The sequence below is a fragment of the Triturus cristatus genome, chromosome 5_2 (genome assembly GCF_964204655.1).
Source record: "Triturus cristatus chromosome 5_2, aTriCri1.1, whole genome shotgun sequence".
Classification (NCBI taxonomy): Eukaryota; Metazoa; Chordata; class Amphibia; order Caudata; family Salamandridae; genus Triturus; species Triturus cristatus.
The window spans coordinates 503,182,406-503,202,436 of record NC_140588.1 but is presented as its reverse complement, the minus strand read 5'-3'; positions in this window follow the sequence as shown (position 1 = coordinate 503,202,436).

Sequence of the window (20,031 nt, the reverse complement as noted above, 5' to 3'; positions counted from 1 at the left end):
AGCGAAGTAAAGCAAAGCGTGGTAAAACTACGCATTGTAATGACATACAGCCAGCTAGTGCATAAGTTAAATTACTATGTTTGTTCTACTACTAATAATTGATACTCTTTCTAATATATGTAATCTGAGTGGTTGTGTGACTGTACCAGTGTGGGAGTGGATGTCTGAGTGTTGTAGGTGTGTGTGAGTGGGTGTGTGAGTGGATGTTTAGATGAATAAGGGGATGTGGAAATAGGTGTATGGGTGAGTGGGTGTGTAAGTGGCTGTATGGGTGGGTGATTATGTTAGAGGCTGTATTAGTCAATGAGTGGGTGTGTGTGAGTCACGGAATGGGTTTATGAGTGGTTGTGTGAGTATGTGAGTGGACATATGAGAGGTTGTATGAGTGTCTGAGTGGGTGTGTGAGTGGTTCTTTGGATGATGTTATTAGTGATGTCACTGATCATGTCATGAGTGATGTAATATGTGATGACATAAGTGGTGCATTGCGGGGGCGTAAGTTATAGTTAGCTCAGGTAAGTATAACTGCTGAATTTCAATGGTTTTCTACAAGTGAAATCTGAGCCTAACTATAACACCCCTGTAACCTTTGTTTTTTTCAGTGAATTTCTAAGGTTTTTTAAAATTCTATTTCTGAACCATAACATCCCTGTAACCTTTGTTTTCGTCAGGGAATTTTTATGGTTTCTTAACTTTTGAATCCTAACTGTAACCTGTCACCTTTGAGAGTGGGTGTTTGAGTGTCTGTGAGTGGGTGTGTGAGTACCTGAGAGGGTAAGTGAGTGCCTGTGAGTGTCTGTGCATGCTTGTGTGGGTCCGTGAGTGTCGGTGTGAGTATCTGAGTGGGTGTGTGAGTGCCTATGTGTGTCTGTGAGTGCATGTTTGGGTCTGTGAGTGGGTGTGTGAGTGCCTGTGTATGTCTATGAGTGAGTGTCTGAGTGGTGCTGTGCATTTTGGGCTTTTGCATACTTAGGCTATTTAAAAGGGAGAACCATGGACTCTGCTTTCACGTGGAGATGACAAGAAAGAAACCACTCATCAAAGTCACTACACATCAAATTGTGCTCAAGTAGATCAACAATTAATTCACCTCTGTTAAGGATTTCATATCATTTTTCAACTTGGAATATGAGAGGAAACACACTTGCTTTGCCTTTACCAAGCCCAAGAAGTTAGGATTGTTTGTGCTTTACTGAAGTAGAGTTTCAGCTGGGGCAAGTGCTATGTTTATATTTCTAAGTGCTTCCCGTTGAGGTTTAATTTCTGTGAAATCAGCACCACAGCCAGAATCGAACCTCATTTTTCCCAAGAAGAGTCTCCAGGTTTGCCAAAAACGTCTACCCATCTGGAGTACTTTTATTTGGTTTATTAGTAAGTGCTACCTGCTTGGGTAAATGTCTGTGCATATTCTACACTACAGCTGCGTAAAGGACCATGAGGTGTGCATATAATTTTTGGCAATCTGATTGTTCCTCTAGTGTCTTCATCCACAACTCTGATAATTTGAATCCTCAGCAGGAGAAGACCACCAGACTACAAAGAGTTGAATCCCACCAAACAGGGGTACTTCCCCTAACTAAATGAAGTAAGTGCTTCTTTGTTTGGAGGAGATGTCCTTGTATTCCTCTGCATCAATAACGCGTCACCAAAATAGGCTAGAAATGCACTGAAGGGCTTTTTGTTAAACTGTCCATCAACGTGGGAAAAGGTGGGAAGACTTTTGCATTCTACTAAGGAAAACGGGGCATGGCCAAACGGGCAGAGCTTGGAGATAATTTAGAGCATTTATGTACTCAGGGTAATTAATAGGGAGAACCATGGTCTCTGCTCTCACCAGGAAACGACGAGAAAGAAATGACTCGTCACAGTTACCTCGGATCAGATTGCGCTCCAACAGATCAACGATGCAGTCACCTCCATTAAGGATTTCACATTGTTTTTCAACATGGAATATGGGAAGAAACACTTTCTTTGCCTTCCCCAAGCCCGAGAAGTTAGGATCCTTTTTTTATACAAGGAGAGGAGGGCCGTGTGCCCCCCCCTGTCGAATTTGGCACTGGGTGCCCCATCTCCCGGGGCTCAGTCAAAATTCAATGGGGAAGGGAGACAATGTGGCCCCCTCCACCAGGCCGATTTCAGCCCTAGGGACCTCATCACTTGGCAAACGGCCAAAATTCAATGGCCCCCGGGCCAGAGATGAAGACTCCATTTCTGGCAAGTGGGAGCATTTTGACAGCTCCCAGTTCCTGGAATGGGAGTGTTTGCTTTTGCTTGGCGGGAGCTATTAAAGCTCCCGCCAAGCAAAAGCAAACAGCTATCTCCTGAGGGTGGGCACCTCGGGAGATAGCAGGAGCCAGCCCAGGGGAAGGGTGGCAGTCTCCAGGGCCACATATGGCTCCATTACATCAGCAAGAGCCGGCCCTGGGGCCATATATGGCCCGGGAGGGGGGCCTCGGTGCCCCCCCTTCCTTATAAAAAAGAAATTGCCCCCCCCCCCACATTAATATTGGCATTTGTCTCTGGGAGGTGGTTGTCTCTGGGGCATTATTAAGCCCTTGGAGGGAGGCACCCCCCTCCATTTAAAAAAAACATAAACTCTGCATGCCCACAGGACCTGGTCCCCCTGGGGTCTACAGTTATTACAAGCAAGGGAGACTGCACTTGTTTTTTTTTTTTTATTCACAGCGATATTCTCGAATATTTGCGAAAATCGCAGTGAATTAAAAAAAAATGCTTTGTTGCCCAGGAGGGGTCCCAGGAGCACCCTAAAACCAAGGCTAGGGGGTAAGGGTATTCGTACCATGACCCCTTTTCTTTTTTTTTGTTGCAGTTTTTGGGGGGGACTCAGCTGAGGCCGAGTCTTACACGCCTACTCACCATTCCTGCTGCCGTGCGGTGGGTCCTCCCTTCTCCCTCCTTGCCGACCCTTCCAGCGGCGCTGCACAGAGCGTGGTGGAGCTGTCCGGTGCGAGGAGCGTGAGGTCGGATCGAATCAAAAGACTACAGTTCCCATGAGGCAAATCGGAAGTACCGCGATTGCCTCACGGGAAGGAAAAACGTGACCCGGAAGCGGAGGAGATTAAAAGAAGCCTCCGATGCCGGGATCAGTGCTGATTATTCATCGTGATAGCAGCGCTTTACGCTGCCTGCCCCAGGTTTCTGCTCTGGTACTGGTAAGGGTGCACTTGCACCAGTTAACTCGAGACTCTGGTAAATGAAGCGGATTAAGCTTCACAGGCATTTGTTTGCACTTTGTGCTCGAGACACTTCTTTGCTTGTTTGCCGGCTGTATGATCGGAGTGCTGTTAAACTCCCCCACCCCTACGGCCCATCTCTATTAACTTTATTCACGCTAATCTACAAACACCATTGGGGGCATTAAGTGTTTAAGAAATTGCATAGCCAAAAAACGGATGATAAGCGCAAGACACGTATGGCCTGACGTACTGATACATGAGTATTATACCAAAAGGAGTATTTTGGTGATTGTTTTTTGTGGCTCCCCTAACAGGGGGTTCAAGAGGCGGCCTACTGCTCTTTCCCTGTGATGTGGGCGTGGCCAGGCTTCATGGTGTGTACAGTATAAAAACAAGTGTTTTGTTATATGATATGCTAATGTAAGGAACATCCCCGCTCCTTACGAAATCTGGTTGTTAAGGCTCCATCTGTTTTAACCCCTTCCCCAGAGCAACCCCCTTCCGTGCGAAAGGAAGACAAGGCCTTTACACAGTCCTCACCTGGGAACGAGGAAGTTATTTACTTTACAGGTACGCAAGAATTAGTGGGTAACAAGAGAGATTCATGGTATAATGCTACATATAACCTATGTTGTCTTGCTTTACAGATCTCCCTCCCTGCAGTCCCCTTCCTTTCCTTCCCCCACTTGATCATCCCACTTGCCTGCACTGTTATAGCATTCAGAGTTGGGACTGTCGAGAGGTGGACCCCTTTTTGGCATCTGTTAGGCCTGGTACCATTGGCGTGAGTCTCCCTTCCATTTCTTTTACTTGTTAGACCTGGTACCATTGGCGTGAGTCTCCCTTCCATTTTTTCTGATTGCCTCCTCTGTTTTTAATATGTTTTGCTGGTTTAGATGCTTTGGGCACTGTGCCACTGCCATTCAGTGCCACAGTGCAAGTGCTCCCCATGTTAAATTGATGTATTGATTAGTGACTCCAGGATTGGGTTATTTGATTTACTTGTCAGACCCTAGTACAGTGCCCCATGTGTGCCCTGGGCTTGTAAATCAAATGCTGCTGGTGGGCTTGCAGCACTGGTTGTGCCACCCACAGAAGCAGCTTGTCAAGTGTGTCTCAGGTCTGCCATTGCAGAGCCTATGTGCAGTCTGGTACTGCCATGCTGACTGGCCAAGTGCACCCACTTGCCAGCCTCTAAACCTTCCCTTTTCTTCATATCAGACACCCCTATGGTAGGCCCAACGGCATGGTGTATTGTAGGTATAAGGTAGGACATACCCTGGTGTGTGTGGCATGTCCTAATAGTGAATTACAGCCATTTTCGTTCTTCACTATTGCAAGGCTACCTGTTCCCCATAGGCCAGAATGGGCAGTTTGATTATGACATCTTATAATCCTAACTGACTCAGGGAACATGGTAGAAATTCGAGTTTAGTATGCCTGAACTCAGAATGATAAAATACATCTTTTAGTAAAGTTGGTTTTAACATTCTGTGTTTGAAAATATCACTTTTAGCAAGTAGGTATTTTCTTGCTTAACTGTCCAAGCCTGCGTATGCTAGGTTGTGTATTGTGTGTCTGGTTCTGTGAGTGACAGGAGCTGGGAGATTCCAGAGGAGAGGGTGAGTCAGCACAGGGCTGAATAGGAAGATCTACATGTAGATGGGTGGGAGGAGTTGCAATTGGGAATCTGAATAGGGCTGTGCCTTCCCTACACAATGCTGGCTCCACCTCCTGTGGTGTGTCTGATGTCTCTGCCCTGCACTCTGAAAGGAAAGAAGGAGTCTTATCAACAAAGTGCTCCAGGACTGACCAGAACTCGTTTGGACTAGGCAAAGGCCTCTCTGCCTTCAGAGAACAAAGAGAAAATATGGGGACCGAGACCCCAAGACTTTAGATCACTTCTGGAACAACAAGACGAACCTCTGCCAAGGAGAAGAAAAAAAGGAAGCTGTAGGAGTGGACTGCCCCCCTGCCAGTATGCTGTGTTGCTGGGTTGGCCTACAGTGGTGTCTTCAGTGCCAAGGAGAGGAGAAGGAACTTTTGTGCGTACCATATCATCTTGCAGAATATTTCTCCAGGGGCTTGAACTTGTGCTTGCCTCCTGCTGAAGTCTCAGGGACAACAGACTTCACCATCAGCTCCCCTATGAATGTCCTTGCTGGGAATTCTATCTGCAGAAGCCTGCGTGTCGCTGGGAGCTGGAAGCGCGATGCAACAAGGAGAAGCATGTCGCCGCCGCAGCTGTAGTCGTCGCATCGCCGGACAAGCGTGCCGCTGCCGCATCTCCCAGAGGCCTGTCTTCGTCACATCTGTCTGCTGTTGCATCACCGCAGAAGCAGGTTGCAACCGTGAGGGTTGCCGTCGCATCACCGGAGAAGCGTGGCACAGAGCCTGTCGTGGCTCCAAAGTACAGAGTCGCCGCAAGGCTGCCAGGGCGTGTACGCATCGTCTTCACATCGTCGCATCAAGGACACCATTTTATCGCATCGCACCGGATTGTCACATCGCATTGAGGCGCCATCTTGCCGCATCGCAACCGGGCTGCAGCACGAGAATCTACGCATCACCTCCTCTCCGGTAAGGATCAAGACGCATCCCCTACTCTGCGCAAGCATTGAGCCGCGATGCATCGTCTCCCCCGAAGCAAGGAACCGACGCATCTCCAACACTGTGAGCCTTTTGTTTATTTTGCTTTGCGCATCCAGGTACTTTTGTGAGAACTGCGTCGCATTTACCAACAACTTGAACTAAGCTAATACTACCATCTTTAAGGCAATTTGGAGTACAGTATTGTGGATTTTTGTCGTTTGTGGTCTTGTGTTAAGTCTATATAAAGAATACTTATTTTGATAAAACCTGTATGGTGTCCATATGTAGTGCTTTCACTGTATTACTTTATGTGTTCACAAATGCTTAACACACTGCCTCTGAGACAAGCCTGTCTGCTCGTGCCAAGCTACCAAGGGGGTGAGCAGGGGTTATCCAGTAGTGTAGTAGATGGGGCTTTCAGGAACCCTACTTAAATGGCTGGAGTCATTCCTCATAGATAAGTCTTTTCAAGACAACTTTATCTCGGAAAGAATGCCGGTACGCTGTGGGGTTCCTCAGGGATCTTCCCTGAGCCCCACGCTTTTCAATGTGTATATGCGACCCTTGGCAGAAGTGGTCAAGCCTTTTGGGGTCAGGATCATTTCGTACGCAGATGATACGCAGTTAATTGTGTCCCTTAATCATATGAATGATAAGCAGTTTTGCCTGGCAAATTGTCTAGAGAAAGTTTCCGCTTGGATGGATACCTCCTTTTTCAAATTAAATGCTGCAAAAACGTAATTGATGTTTCTGGGGAAACCCATTAACATCAACCCTTGTGTTTTCTGGCCTAAATGTCTAGGAACTATGCCCACACTCAAAGAACATATAAAAAGTCTTGGGTATGGTTCGATCACAAACTAGAGTTTAAGGAGCAGGCACGTAAGGTAGCTGCTACCTGCTTTGGGATCCTTAAAATGAATAGGAAAATTCTACCCTTGCTCCCTTTTAGTGCAGGGAAATTGCTGGTGCAGGCCTTGATTCTGTCACGGCTCGACTACGCTGATATGCTCTATCTAGGTTCCTCGTGCGCTACCATTAAAAAGCTTAAAATGGTGCAGAATTGTGCTACACGCCTCCTCATGCAGGCCCCCTATCGGGCATCGGCAAAGCCCTTGCTTATCTCTCTGCACTGGCTGCCAGTGGCAGACAGAATTCAGCTTAAGGCCCTGTGCATTGCTCACAAGGTACTGTCCTCTATGGCACCTCCGATTCTCAGGACTATCATCACCCTCTACCTCCCAAATAGAACACTATGCTCGGGAAAGAAACGTCTTGCAACAGTCCCGAGAGTTAATCGAGCACGGAGTGTTGGGAGGATGTTTTCCATTGTATCATCAAAATCAACTTCCAGATCATGTTCGGCTTGAGACTACTCACCTTTCCTTTCGTAAATCTCTGAAGACTCTGCTGTTCCCCTGATGCTCCTTCTGTTCGTTAATTGGTTTTTGTCGTTAGCGCTTGGAGGCCTTTGGTAGCCATGCGCTTTATAAGTACTCATTCATTCATCCCATTTCCCTGACTTAGAAGCAAGGGTCCCTATTTGGTCAAAGGTACCTACCTCTGCCAACTAAAGACCCCAGTTCTAACAGCATCGAACCGTTCCCGAGGAATCATCAAGCTGACACCGAGTTCCAAAAGTGCTGCCAACACTTCCTGATTGAAGTGTTGGCAGCCAATCAGAGTTCTGCAGATCCCTGCACAAATTTGTCATTATTCACAAAGGCTTCGCAACCCTAGATATACAAATTTGTATTTCCTTTAATATCTCGCTAACTACTGAACAGATTTATATCAAAAAACAAAAAGCGTCCTTTCTGGACCAAAAGCTACTTTTTTGCCAATTTTGGTATAATTTCACCAAGCGGTTCAGGCTGTAGTCATGTCTAAATTCTCAATGGGAATTAACATGGGAAACACACTTTCCCCCCCCCTCCCCCCTTTTTCCCGGCCACCGCTTGACGGATCCCCCCAAAGCCTTCCATGCACAACAAGACCCAACTTGACACTTTGTTTTACAATTTTTATGAAGATTCGTCAGACAGTGCCAAAGATATAGCCAAGTCAAAAAACGCCTTTTCTATAGAAACTAGGTCCTAACTATAAGTACCTACTGGCAACTGCCAGTAGGTTATATATATATATAATTCACTGAAAAAACCATAGGTTTCACACATGTTATAGTTAGCGGAAATGTTACTGATAAAAAGCCAATGAAATTCCCCCGTTATAGTTAGTGCAGGCAACTATAACTCACGCGACCGCAATCCTCTGCTGATGCTAATACTGTATTTAGACACTTATTTGCCCATGTCTTCTTCCATACATTTTTAGCTATACATATATTACAAATATTTTTTTTTCATAAAGACACATATGTCATCAGCAGAAGATTGCGGTCGCGTGAGTTATAGTTGCCTGCACTAACTATAACGGGGGAATTTCATTGGCTTTTTATCAGTAACATTTCCGCTAACTATAACATGTGTGAAACCTATGGTTTTTTCAGTGAATTTGCAAGGTTTTTTAAATGCTAATTCCTAACTATAACGTGTGTGAAACCTATGGTTTTTTCAGTGAATTTGTACGGTTTTTTAAATGCTAAGTTACTTTACGCCATTCGTGGCGTGCGCGCCCACTTTACGCAGTTAGTGCCGTGCACGCACGGTGGGCACGCGGTGCGCTACGCGCACCGCGTGCCCACGTTACGCTAGATGGGCCATGTACGCACGATGCGCTTCGCGCACCGTGCGCACATGGAGGACATATGATGCACTTCGTTTTGAAAGGTAATATTTTAATTTTTCGTATTTGTTATAAGCCATGCACAAATGGTGCCCTTCGGGCACCATTTGCACACGGGGTGGAGAGAGTGTGGATAATTTTTTTTTTTAATATTATTTTTTTGTAAATTTTAGTTTATCTCATCTCTAATAAGCCATGCACAATTGGTGCCCTTCGGGCACCTATTGCACACGGGGTGGGGAGAGTGTGGATAATTTTTTTCTTTTTATAATTTTTTACCGTACGCGTACGGTAAGCGTAATCAGCGAAATTACCGAAAAAATAAAAATTCCGTTTTTGGCCTTGGGCGATCTTTGGGGACTCCCTCAACATGGCTATGTGTGTGGGAGCTGTCTAAACAGCCCCTTTACATGTTTTTGTGCTTTATATTTTAAACATCACTCTCAGTGCGAGAGAGAAAATGGCGGCCGCCGCTTCCTGGTTTCGGCCGATTCGAATGTTTACTAAGATCTAAGAGCCAATCAGAATCGCGCTCGCGCACGCCACCGTACGCGTACCGTAAGCGTACCGTAAGCGCACCGTAAGCTGGCTCAGATATATATATTGATTTAAAGGCTATTTTCTCAGAATCTACTGAACAGATTTACACCAAACCTACAAAAGGCACTTCCTTGACCTGAGGACTACCTCTCTGCCAAATTTCTAGTAATTCTGTTCAGCCGTTCGGGCTGTAGCCCTGTCTAAAGGTCCTACGGAAAAATGCATGGGAAAAACGCGTTTTGGGACCCCCCTTTTATCTCAGCCCCCGCTTGACGAATCCCCCCGAGACTTTCAGGGTAGGAGCGGAGCGTAGCGCCCCACCTATTATGAAAAATTCGCGAGGATTCGTCGACCGGCGCCAAAGTTATTCAAAATAGAATGTTGGGGATTTCCTATGGAAACGTGGTCCTAACTATAACTACCTACTGGCGACCGCCAGTAGGTAATATATATATATATATATATATATATATATATATATATATATATATATATATATATATATATATATATATATATATATATATATAAAATATATATTCAATGAAAAAAACAAAGCTTAAAGATAAGTTACAACTATGAAAATGGGGAGAGGATGTGATGCAGCGGCCAGACCTGCCGACTCTGGAGCTAGGGATCTGGGTTCACATCTCAGTGTCGCCTCAACATCCTGTGATTCTGGGCAAATCACTTAATCTCCCCATACCCATTTGACAGCACCTGGATACCCTCACAGGTGATAAGCTCTGCTAAATAAAGCTACTAATTAAAATTAATTACAACACTGTTTAAAAATTCTTTCCATAGAAACACAACTTAATCTACGCAAACATTAGAAATTCTAAAGTTATTGGGGGTCATTAGGATGTGGGGCGGACTTTAGTCCTCCCTCCACCCCAGCGGTAACAGGACCACCCGCCTGGCATGTAGCGGTCCCGCCACCCTAATTATGATGCAACCGCCACCGCGGCGGTCGCATTTGGGGATTTAACATTGCAGCGGGTGCTGCTGGCTGCTGCACCCGCCCCAATGGTGAAATGCCATGTTGTGCATTTCCATGCACAACGTGGCAGGCACCGCGCGGTGCCTGCCACCTTGTGCATGGACATGCAGGGGGGTACAAGTGCAACCCCCACCCCCATGGGGGCCCGCAACGGGCACCCTAAGCAAGTCCCCACAAGCCTTTCCATGGCGGCATCGCCGGCATGGAAAGGCCTTCAAATCCCAACATCATAATATGGATAGCGGTGCCTATTACTGGCCCAGCTCCACCCGGCTGGCAATTGCAGACCGGCGGAAAAAAGGCACACGGACTTTCCGTCCACCGCGATACCCACCGGCATCTTAATATGGCGGTGGGTAATTCACGTTACAATGGCGGGCATATCGCCACCGCCGGGCCAGCGGTGGCCATCTGCCTGCCATCGTAATCAGCCCCATAGTTACAACGTAATTCTATTGGGATGAATTACCAGTTATAACTCAAATTTATAATTAACGTACCACCTTCAATTTACTATAAGATGCGCACATTGGCACAAACTCTTGTCACCTTAATCGCCACACTACATTAACTATAACTTGCCACTTTACCATGCACTGTGTTCTCAGAAATCATGTCATTTCAGATGTGTTATGAATGCTGTGATTTCACATGCTATAAGTCATGTAATATGCAATGGTGTAACCTGTGCATGGAGAAAGGTTGAGTTAAAATGAATGTGGTGTGGCGATCGAGGTGACAAGAATGTGTACATAGAGTGAACTACAGTGTTCTATAAGGACATGGACTTGAGCATAGTGTTGTGCAGGAGAGTAGTATAGAGTGGAGTAGAGTTTGTTAGAGTGTAGTAGAGGTTCGTAGACTAGAGAAGACTTCAGTGGCATATACTGGAGTAGCATAAAGGGTAATGTTGGACAGTGTTGTGTAGTGGAGAGTTGTATTGTACAAAATAATGGCATACAATAGAATGGTGTAGAGTGGAGTACTATTGGATGGAGTGATGTACACTGGAAAAGCTAATAGTGGAGTGGAATAGAGTTGAGTGGCATACAGTGGAATAGTGTAGAGCGGAGTGGTTTAGAGTGGAGTAACGCACACTGGAGTAGAGTACTGTAAAGTGGAATTTTGAAGAGTGTAGTGGCATACAGTGGTTGTCATATAGTGGAATAGCATAAAGTTGATTGCAGTACAATAGAGTAGCGTACAGTGGAGTGGGGTATAGTGGAGTGTCCTAGGCTGGAGTGGTGTACAGTGCAGTGGGGTAGAGTGTAATAGCATACACTGGAGTGCCATACAGTGGAATAGGGCAGAGTGGACTGGCATACAGCAGAATAGCATAAAGTGGAGTGGGGTAGTGTGGAATAGCATAGAGGAGAGTGGTGTACAGTGGAGTGGCATACAGTAGAGTGGCGTACAGTGGAGTTGCATACAGTGGAATAGCATAGAGTGGACTGATGTACAGTGCATTACTTTACAGTGGAGTGGCGTACAGTGGAGTCACGTAGAGTGGAGAGGCATAGTGTCAATAATCTTTATTTGACATATGGCATAAAAGTAGAAACATGATAAATGCAATTCATAAATATAAACTTTAACCATTTAAAATTAATACTCAGATCGATCATAAAATATATTTCATAGGGTTCAGGGCAAAATGTCAACCCGGGATTAAATACATAAATCTTCATAGTGTTTCTTGATTGCGAGTGCCACTCTTACAAAATGTATGACTGCATAGCAAATATCTATTGTACATAATTGCTACGAAAACACTATGCCAACCATATGTTGTCTAATATTGGCAATTTGTAGGATAGGACCCAAAACGGAGTGATGCGGGGCTGAAACAGTGGACAAAACAGCATAAAATGAGTTGTACATTGTTTGGAAAATTTGTCACATTGGCTTGGGGAGAGCTCCTTTTGCCAGGTTCGTTGCACAGTGAGAGCTACCTTAAGTGCACTGTTCATAAAGTGGGATTCACTATCCATTCTAAATAGGGTTCCATTTCACTTGTAGTTGACAGAGAGGAGTACCTAACTACTGTTTCACTATACTGTGCTCTCTCCAACCGCAACTTCATCCAATAATCAAGGTATGATTGTTTAGCTGTTTCTTTACAGCTAAGAGTTATTGATTGAGAATTTTTATATAACTCGGAGATACCTATCAGCTGAATGGTTTTCCTAAGTAAACCAGAGGACTCGCTCCAATTTATCAAGTGTGAGGCAGCGTAAGAGGGATAGGCAGATATATGGACACAGAGGCTGGATTGATTTAATAATTGAGAGACTTTTATTTATGTATCAGCGCAAAATCAATATGAGTGACTGCTGTCGCACATTGTTCTTCCTGTATGGTCAATGGGTATCATCTGTCCTGATGCACTGTGTCATTATCTCTTCTTTTCACTCCTTCCAGGAGGGCTTCCTCGATGCTGCGAAGGTAGATCGAGAATGGATGAGGGGCTAGGAGAGAGGGATGATTCTCCACTTCTCTCCTCCCTTACTTTCTTATCAGGAAGAAACATATCTTGGGGATAGCATGAAAGAAAATCAGCATTTGTCTGTTCTGTTTCCTTCTGATGGTAGGTATGGAACCAAAAAGGCTGTAGGGCAAGAACCATCGCAGTATGCGATCATTGTTCCCTTTGTTGCAGGCCATCCACTCCAGAGGTGCATGATCCGTATAGAACAAAGATTCACATGCCTCCAAATAATATCTGAAAATATTAGATTTGCAATAATTCTTCCATGCAGCTGTTTAAAATAGTGAAGGAGCTGTCCAATCCTCCCTCAGTGTTCATTCAATCCATCCCAAGAATTCTGTGAGAAGGTAGCTTCTTACTTTTGGGATAACATCCTTAACATTTTTTCGAACTTCAATGCTCCTTTGGAGAATGATTCATCTTTTGCTAACTCTCTTATGTGCTCCAAAGAGAATCTTCTCTCAGCATTTCCCCCAATTTCAGGTTCAACAAACCAACAAATCTGGCTCTCCTGGTGACCCTTGAATGCCTAAAACTTTACAACTAGCTTTGAATACTATTGCTACTTTCCTGCTGAAGGTGTTTAGTTTAACACCTCAATCCTGTGTTTTTCCTACAGCCTGGAAAGAAGCGGTTGTCACTCTGCTTCTTAAGAAACCAAACGTGGACCCGGACGACATGAAAAATCTCCACCCCACCTCTTTATTGCCAGCCCCTGCTAACATTTAAGAAAAGTTAATGAACCAAGAGGTGGTCAAAATTATTGATAGGAATCACAAAATTCGAGTGTATGCCGTTCCTCTGTGTTAGAGTTGATGGAGTCAAAAAAGAAGAAGAGAACTGGATCCAACTGGTTTAGACAATATGTCTATAGTTGGGTATCCAAGTGTTGGATATTAATGCCCTCACACACCCTTTCAGGTGTCATGCTTCATCATATGGGCTGCTCCTCGTCGGGCCGGCGGTGCAATGCCCAACGGGCTCCCTAGAAAAGGGGCACTTTGTCGGAGATCTTCTATCCAACTGCCGTATGGTGAAGTGCGGGTGTGGGGCCAGAATAGTGTAGATGTGCAGAGGTGATTTAAAACAGGATGAGGAGTGCCTAATGTGAATTGACTTTTTATTCTGGAGGTCTCCTACCCTGATTAAAAGTGTGTGAGCAAGGCACTCGCCTGAGTGTAATGTCTCATATTTGAGTGTCCTATGCTAAAAGGTAAAGGTTAACATGTTTCTCGCATGGAATAAATGTACTCGCGATTCTTCAGGACCAACAAAGAAGGAAGGGAACTATCTACAACTAAAAGCTACTTGTAAATAAGGTGTGTAGCGAGTGTAGGTATTACTTCACTAAGAATACCTGTTGTAGTCTGAAGCTACCCTAATCAGTAATTACTCGGACTGCAACAGTACTCGGTGGTTTACGCATGAGTCTGAGTTCCTCAAGTAGTAGGAATGTGTAGTCCTCACGCTGCTTCTTGCGACCTACCCATGGTGGCATTGACCCTTTTTCAGCTGGTCACAGCACTGTGACTGCTCTCGTGTTTGCTGATAGCATTCGCCGCCAGGTCAATCAGGGTGGGGCTCCTATCTTGGTAATGCTTGATTTGTCAGCAGTATTCAATACCGTCTCACTTGTTTGGATGGTGCAAAGGCTGCAGAGGGCTGGGGTTGGCGGCACTGCCGTGCAACTTCTTCACTCTTTTTTGACCAACAGGGTACATATTATCTGTTGTGGTCACTTTAAGGCAGAGACATTCAGCTTTCCTTGTGGGGTGCCTCAGGGCTTGTCCTTGAGCCCCACATTATTCAATCAGTATGTGGCCACCCTGGCTAAATTGGTGCGATCATTCAGTTTTCAAGTACTGTCATACGCTGACAATACTCAAATTATCGTCTCCATCTCCAATAACCTGATATCACTGGCAGAGAGATGTCTAGCATTAGCTGCTGGATGAGAGACAACTCTTTGAAGCTGAATGCAGACAAGACTGATATTCTTCTGTTTGGATTCCGGGAACCTATGTGGCATAACATCTGGTGGCCGGAGACCTGTGGACCTCTCCCCACTCCAGTAAAGGCAGCAAAAAACCTTGGTGTCATATTTGACAATACTTTGAGCTTTGACACACAGGTCAATCTTACTACTAGTACTTGTTTTCACACCATAACGTTTTTTAAAAAGATCTTTCCTTATATCCTGGTGAAGTTGCACTGATCAGTAATTATCGCCTTTGTCACATTGCAACTTGATTATTGTAAGGCACTGTACCACAATACTAACAGGTCTTGCCTGAATAAACTTCAGGTTGTACAGAATGCGGATGCCTTCCTCGTTCTAAACATTCCCAAGAGGCTCTCGGTTAGAGACGATATCTGCTGTCTTCACTGGCTTCCATATGGGAAGCAAATTTCCTTCAAAGCTCTATGTAGTGTTTTTTGGCTTTGCTTAAGAGGGGCCCTTCTCATTTGAATGCTCTATTTCATTGGTATACACCTAGTAGGTGTTGCGGATCTGCTCACCTTAAACTTTTTATGATGCCCAGATTTAGAAAGGAGAAATGGGGAGGGCGTTAATTTTCAGTTGCCAGTGCTAAGTTGTGGACCACCCTGCCCACTTACATTTCTGAAGCAGATTTCCTTTATGTCTTTAAAAAAAATCTGAAAACGTGGCTTTTCTCGCTATAGTTACCTTACTTCTTGGTTGGTTTGGCTCTGCTGATTAGTATGTCTCGCAATAGCACTTTGGTACCTGAGAATTTTAGTGCATTCTATAAAACTATATCAGATCATATAATATGTGTCTTAGATGTGTCTCCCATGAGGGGCTGTAGATGACTATGTCATCTATATCAGTGGCTGCTTAGGTGTTATGGGGTCTTATGACTTCATTCATCACTCTTTGGAAAGTTGCTGGGGCACCATGAAGCCCAAAGGGCAGCACAGTACATTGGTATAATCTCCCTAGGGTGGAGAAGGTTGTCTCCGCTCTATCTTGAGGTCTAAAGGGTGCCTGCCAATACCCCTTACAGAGATCTAAGATACTTATATATTTGGCTTCTCCCAATCTTTCTATCATTTCATCTATGCGTTGAAGGGGGTAGGTATCGAATTTTGAAATGTTGTTGACTTCCTGATATTAGTGTGTATAGTGTGCTGGATTATAGAGGGTTTTCCTAGTAACAGGAGAAACACCTCTTGGAAGGGTCCCAAATGTTTGGTCAGCACTTGTTTCAAGGTTTGCAGAAGCACTGGGTCGATGCATTTGGGAAACAAAGCCTCTTTTTTGCCTGGGTCCCCAAACAGGACAGGTAGGGTGTAGTAGATCAAGAGATACACCTCTACCGCCTAATATGGCTGTCAAGCAGGTCCCAGGCACATCAACCAATCAAGTGCTAGCTGAGTGTGTTCACAGTGTTGTCACAGTATGGTATAAAAGATGGACAAAATACTTCGTGCAGTTCGAGGGAGAATCATCAACTGTGTTTCAGGCAGAGTCAAGTCAAGAGTGGAAATGCCTTAGGATGCGGACAGGGGAGAGGAGGCTTTTGTATCTGGAGACGGGGAGCTGGGGACTGACGGAGAGAGAGAGGACTGCAGCAGAGCAAACAGCAAGGGAGACAGCTCTGGGAGCGCTGTTTGCAAGTCCAGCAAGTCCTGTGCAGGAATGGACCCTGTGACCCAAGACAGCACCACCCAGGAGGATCGTGGTCACAGACAAGTCCAATCGCCCCACATGGGCATCTTTAATAGGTGGTGGGCTGGCTTACAAGGGCACAGAGGGGTAAGTGTGTTGAGTCCCATGCACAGTGAGAACACCAAACACTGAGCACTGTGGTGGTGGACACACTACATTGAGCACATAAAAGCGGCATTACCCTCAACCCATATTGATACCCTGTTGTACGCTTATATTTTCCCTGAGGGACACCATGCCACATCCTGAGAGGCAACCAATAGATCAAAAGCTCGAGCTCACAGCAAAGACACTTTCAATAAGTCCCCGAAGATCAGGGAAGAATACAATGGACAAACTCTTACCTAATTTGGACAAGTTTACCTACCCCTTAAGTGTTTTAAAGCGGAAATAAAGAACCAGTGGGTTTTTTTTTCAATAAAACTTTGAGTATGTTCTTCTGTCCCAGGTAAACAACTGCAGAGGGGTCCTTCCCACTTTTTAAGAAGGTTTATGTGATGAATTTCGGATTCTTTATTTGCTGCATTGGTATCAAGGCAGTACGTAACATGTCACCTTGCCAGTGACATAGCAATTTTATGATCAGAGGATGGCAACATTAATAAAACTGGCTTGCCAACCGACAACACCCTCAACTTCGCTTCTTCTTATCATACTGGGTTTTCTGTATGGTTTGGGTGTGTTCTAGGTTGTTCCTCACAATTTCTCTTTTCTGGCTAAGATGGGTTTTCAGATTGGTGACGTACTCCGAGAGAGGCTTGGTGTCATCTTTTTCTTGTTCCCACTCCTTGCGGGCCATGTGACGAAGGGGATGGGGCTGCCTGACAAAGAGCCACTCGATGGGAGGATACCCGGTACTTTTCTGAACTTTACATCTAAATGCCAAAATGGGAAAGGGATAACATCTCCTCCCACTTCCGGGCCTCGAGATCCAACCATTTTTTAAGACTACTCTTTAAAGTAGCGTTATAACTGTCTATGAGGCCATTGGTCTGGGGATTGTAGGCTGCCGTACATATTTGCTTAATGCCTAATGGTTGGCATGCCTGTTTCATCAGTCTAGAACCAAAAGGGGTCCCTTCATCAGTAAACATTTCTTTATTGAACCCTACCCTGGTGAACAATCCTAGCTTACCTTTTGCTATTTGCGTTGTGTTGGGTTGTCTAAGGGCCACTGCTGCAGGATAACGGGTGGCATAGTCCACCATAACGAGAACATAGTGACACCCACTACAGGAGGGAAGTAAGGGGACAATGATGTCCATACTAATCCTGGAGAAAGGTTCCTCTATCACCGGAAGAGGAAGCAAAGGGACCTTTAAGGGCCGATAGAGGCTGTGCTTTTTACACACCGGACACTCCCTGCAGTATTTTTTTACTTGGCTGTAGATACCTGGTAGTAGAAATGATCTAATATGATGTTCTCTGTTTTTTCAGTACTGAAATGCCCTCCTAACAAATGACTGTGGGCTAGAAATAACACCTTTTTTCTGAAGGGGGAGGTTAAGTGACTGGGCTTTCCCCCCCTTTCGATACAGTAACCCCTCTTTAACAAAGAATTGGGGACCTACTTTCAGAGGGTCTGCGTTTTCAATAGCTCTAATCCATGCCTCCCACAAAAAGGGTTCCTCTCTTTGAGTTGTTTGGAAACTACAAACGGAACCCCACACAAAGTCTTCTAAATATGCCGGTAAGACAACGTGCATAGCCTGTCATTCTCTCTTTTTCTGAGCTCGACACCATGAGTCCCCTTCTTTCCTTAACCAATGCTTCATTGGACCAACATGTCAGAGCGGTGAGGGTCAGAACTTGTGTGCACAGGTGAGTATTCTAAGTGATTATTTCTGGGGTAAATATTCAGAACAACTTTTAATGCTCACTCCTAATGATCCACCACCCAAAGGTCATCTGACAACAGATTCAATGTATACAGAAGGAGCATACAATTATTATAATTTTCTCCACAAATAGTTATCGAAGTCCATAAATAATCCAAGTTCCAATGCAAGCTTCCTTGTTCACTTATCTTTATTGACACTTATTCATCTCAGTTGACACTTGCTCCAATATCTTCACAATACAGATCAATCAGAAATTTCTATACAGCCAGCCTACGCATTCCGTCCCCCATGGGATATCAACAGGGCTAAATTATTATCTTTTATTATTCTTATTTGGAGTTCCAATGCTGTGTTCCAACTTTATGCGACCTCAATTCTTATTCTTGAATAAATCTCAGAAGAGTTCTTTATCATTTTTACTACCAGCCATGGATGGCAATTTTAACAATCTTTATTTTTGATCTGTTGGTGTCTGCTATTAGCATATGGAGCTCCTCTAGGAAGTTCTCTCCTCGCCAGCCTGGTCCGATAAATCCCGCTGTCAGCAGAATGCTTCATTAGGTAAACTTTTTTTATCTCCATGGACGCACTGGATCTGCACCATTCCCACAGGGTTGGCTGCGGACAAATGACACTTTGATGACATTAGGTATCCAATAAAGAGGGGACTGGCTTTCCAATCACCTTCATCAGACAATGATAAGCAGGGCAATTTCCCGGAAGAGGCACAGGGAAGAGATCTGGCCATGCTGATGTCTATGGGTCCTACTGTTGTGTAGTTCCTATAAAACCTATACAGGATCTGCACGTTTAGACAACATACACTGCGGGCTTGGTGTCCAGAATGATTCTAGGACCCTGTCGCAATTCCCCCCACACTGTGAGGGACATGAACTAACTGAATCATGGTGGACCGTACCTCATCTAAACAGTACTCTTCTCTCCCCACAGCAGGACGACTGGGCTGCCATGCCTGACACTACGCAAGTGGCGGACACCTTTTTCTTGGAACAGGGTCCCCTTAACTGGATGACGGGCTCCACGGACGCCACCTACAACACGGACGTCATCGCTCATGGCCCAATAAGGTCTTACGGATTTCCTATACGAGTGTGTGACGACCCCGGAAGACGAGAGAGCAGAGAGGAGGAGGATGCTGGAGAGAGAACGCCGGACACACCACCGGAGGAGAAGCCACTCTTGCAAAGAACTGCTGAGGAACCGAAGACGCTGGACACGCCAGGAGGCCAACGTTTCCTCGCTTCGCCCAGCCATGCTCCTAGAGGAGCGTGGCTTACAAAGGTACGGAATAATGTTGCGGGGTGGGTTGGAGGGAGTAAGAAATCCGACCGTTAGGACGGTTCTCCCCATTTCTGTTCCCCACTTACCCGCTTCCCGTACACGAGCACACTTTCCGGTTGTTTACGGCACTTGACGGGTGATCCCCCCACTCCCTTCCCTACCACAACTGATATATGAGGCAGTGACCCTGTTCTCCCTTTTCTTTATTTACCGGAGTGACGCAGCCAAGAGGGAGAGATTCGCATCCTGGAGACGGAAGGAGCGAGGCACAGAACAAAGCCGGGATAAGACATATTATCACTGACTGTTGACACTGTCTGTAGAAGAAGACGCTGCTGCAGAATAAAACCTTGTTTAACACGACGCAGTCTGGACCTTGATCCTTCCCCCCTTGAGGAAATATGAATTTTGTGATCAGTTATGTCCCCTATCGTAGACCCCAACGGCTCCATGTGCATGCTATAAGTACATGTATGTTCCCTCCAGTTCCAGTTTTGAAGACGCAAATATATGTGCGTCCACCGTCAACATGTCCTCTTTCAGATCCGCCATGAATGGGTCAGATATTCCATTCCTAAGTATGAAAGGCCACCGACTTTATGTGGTTCACTTTCCACATTTTACAGATT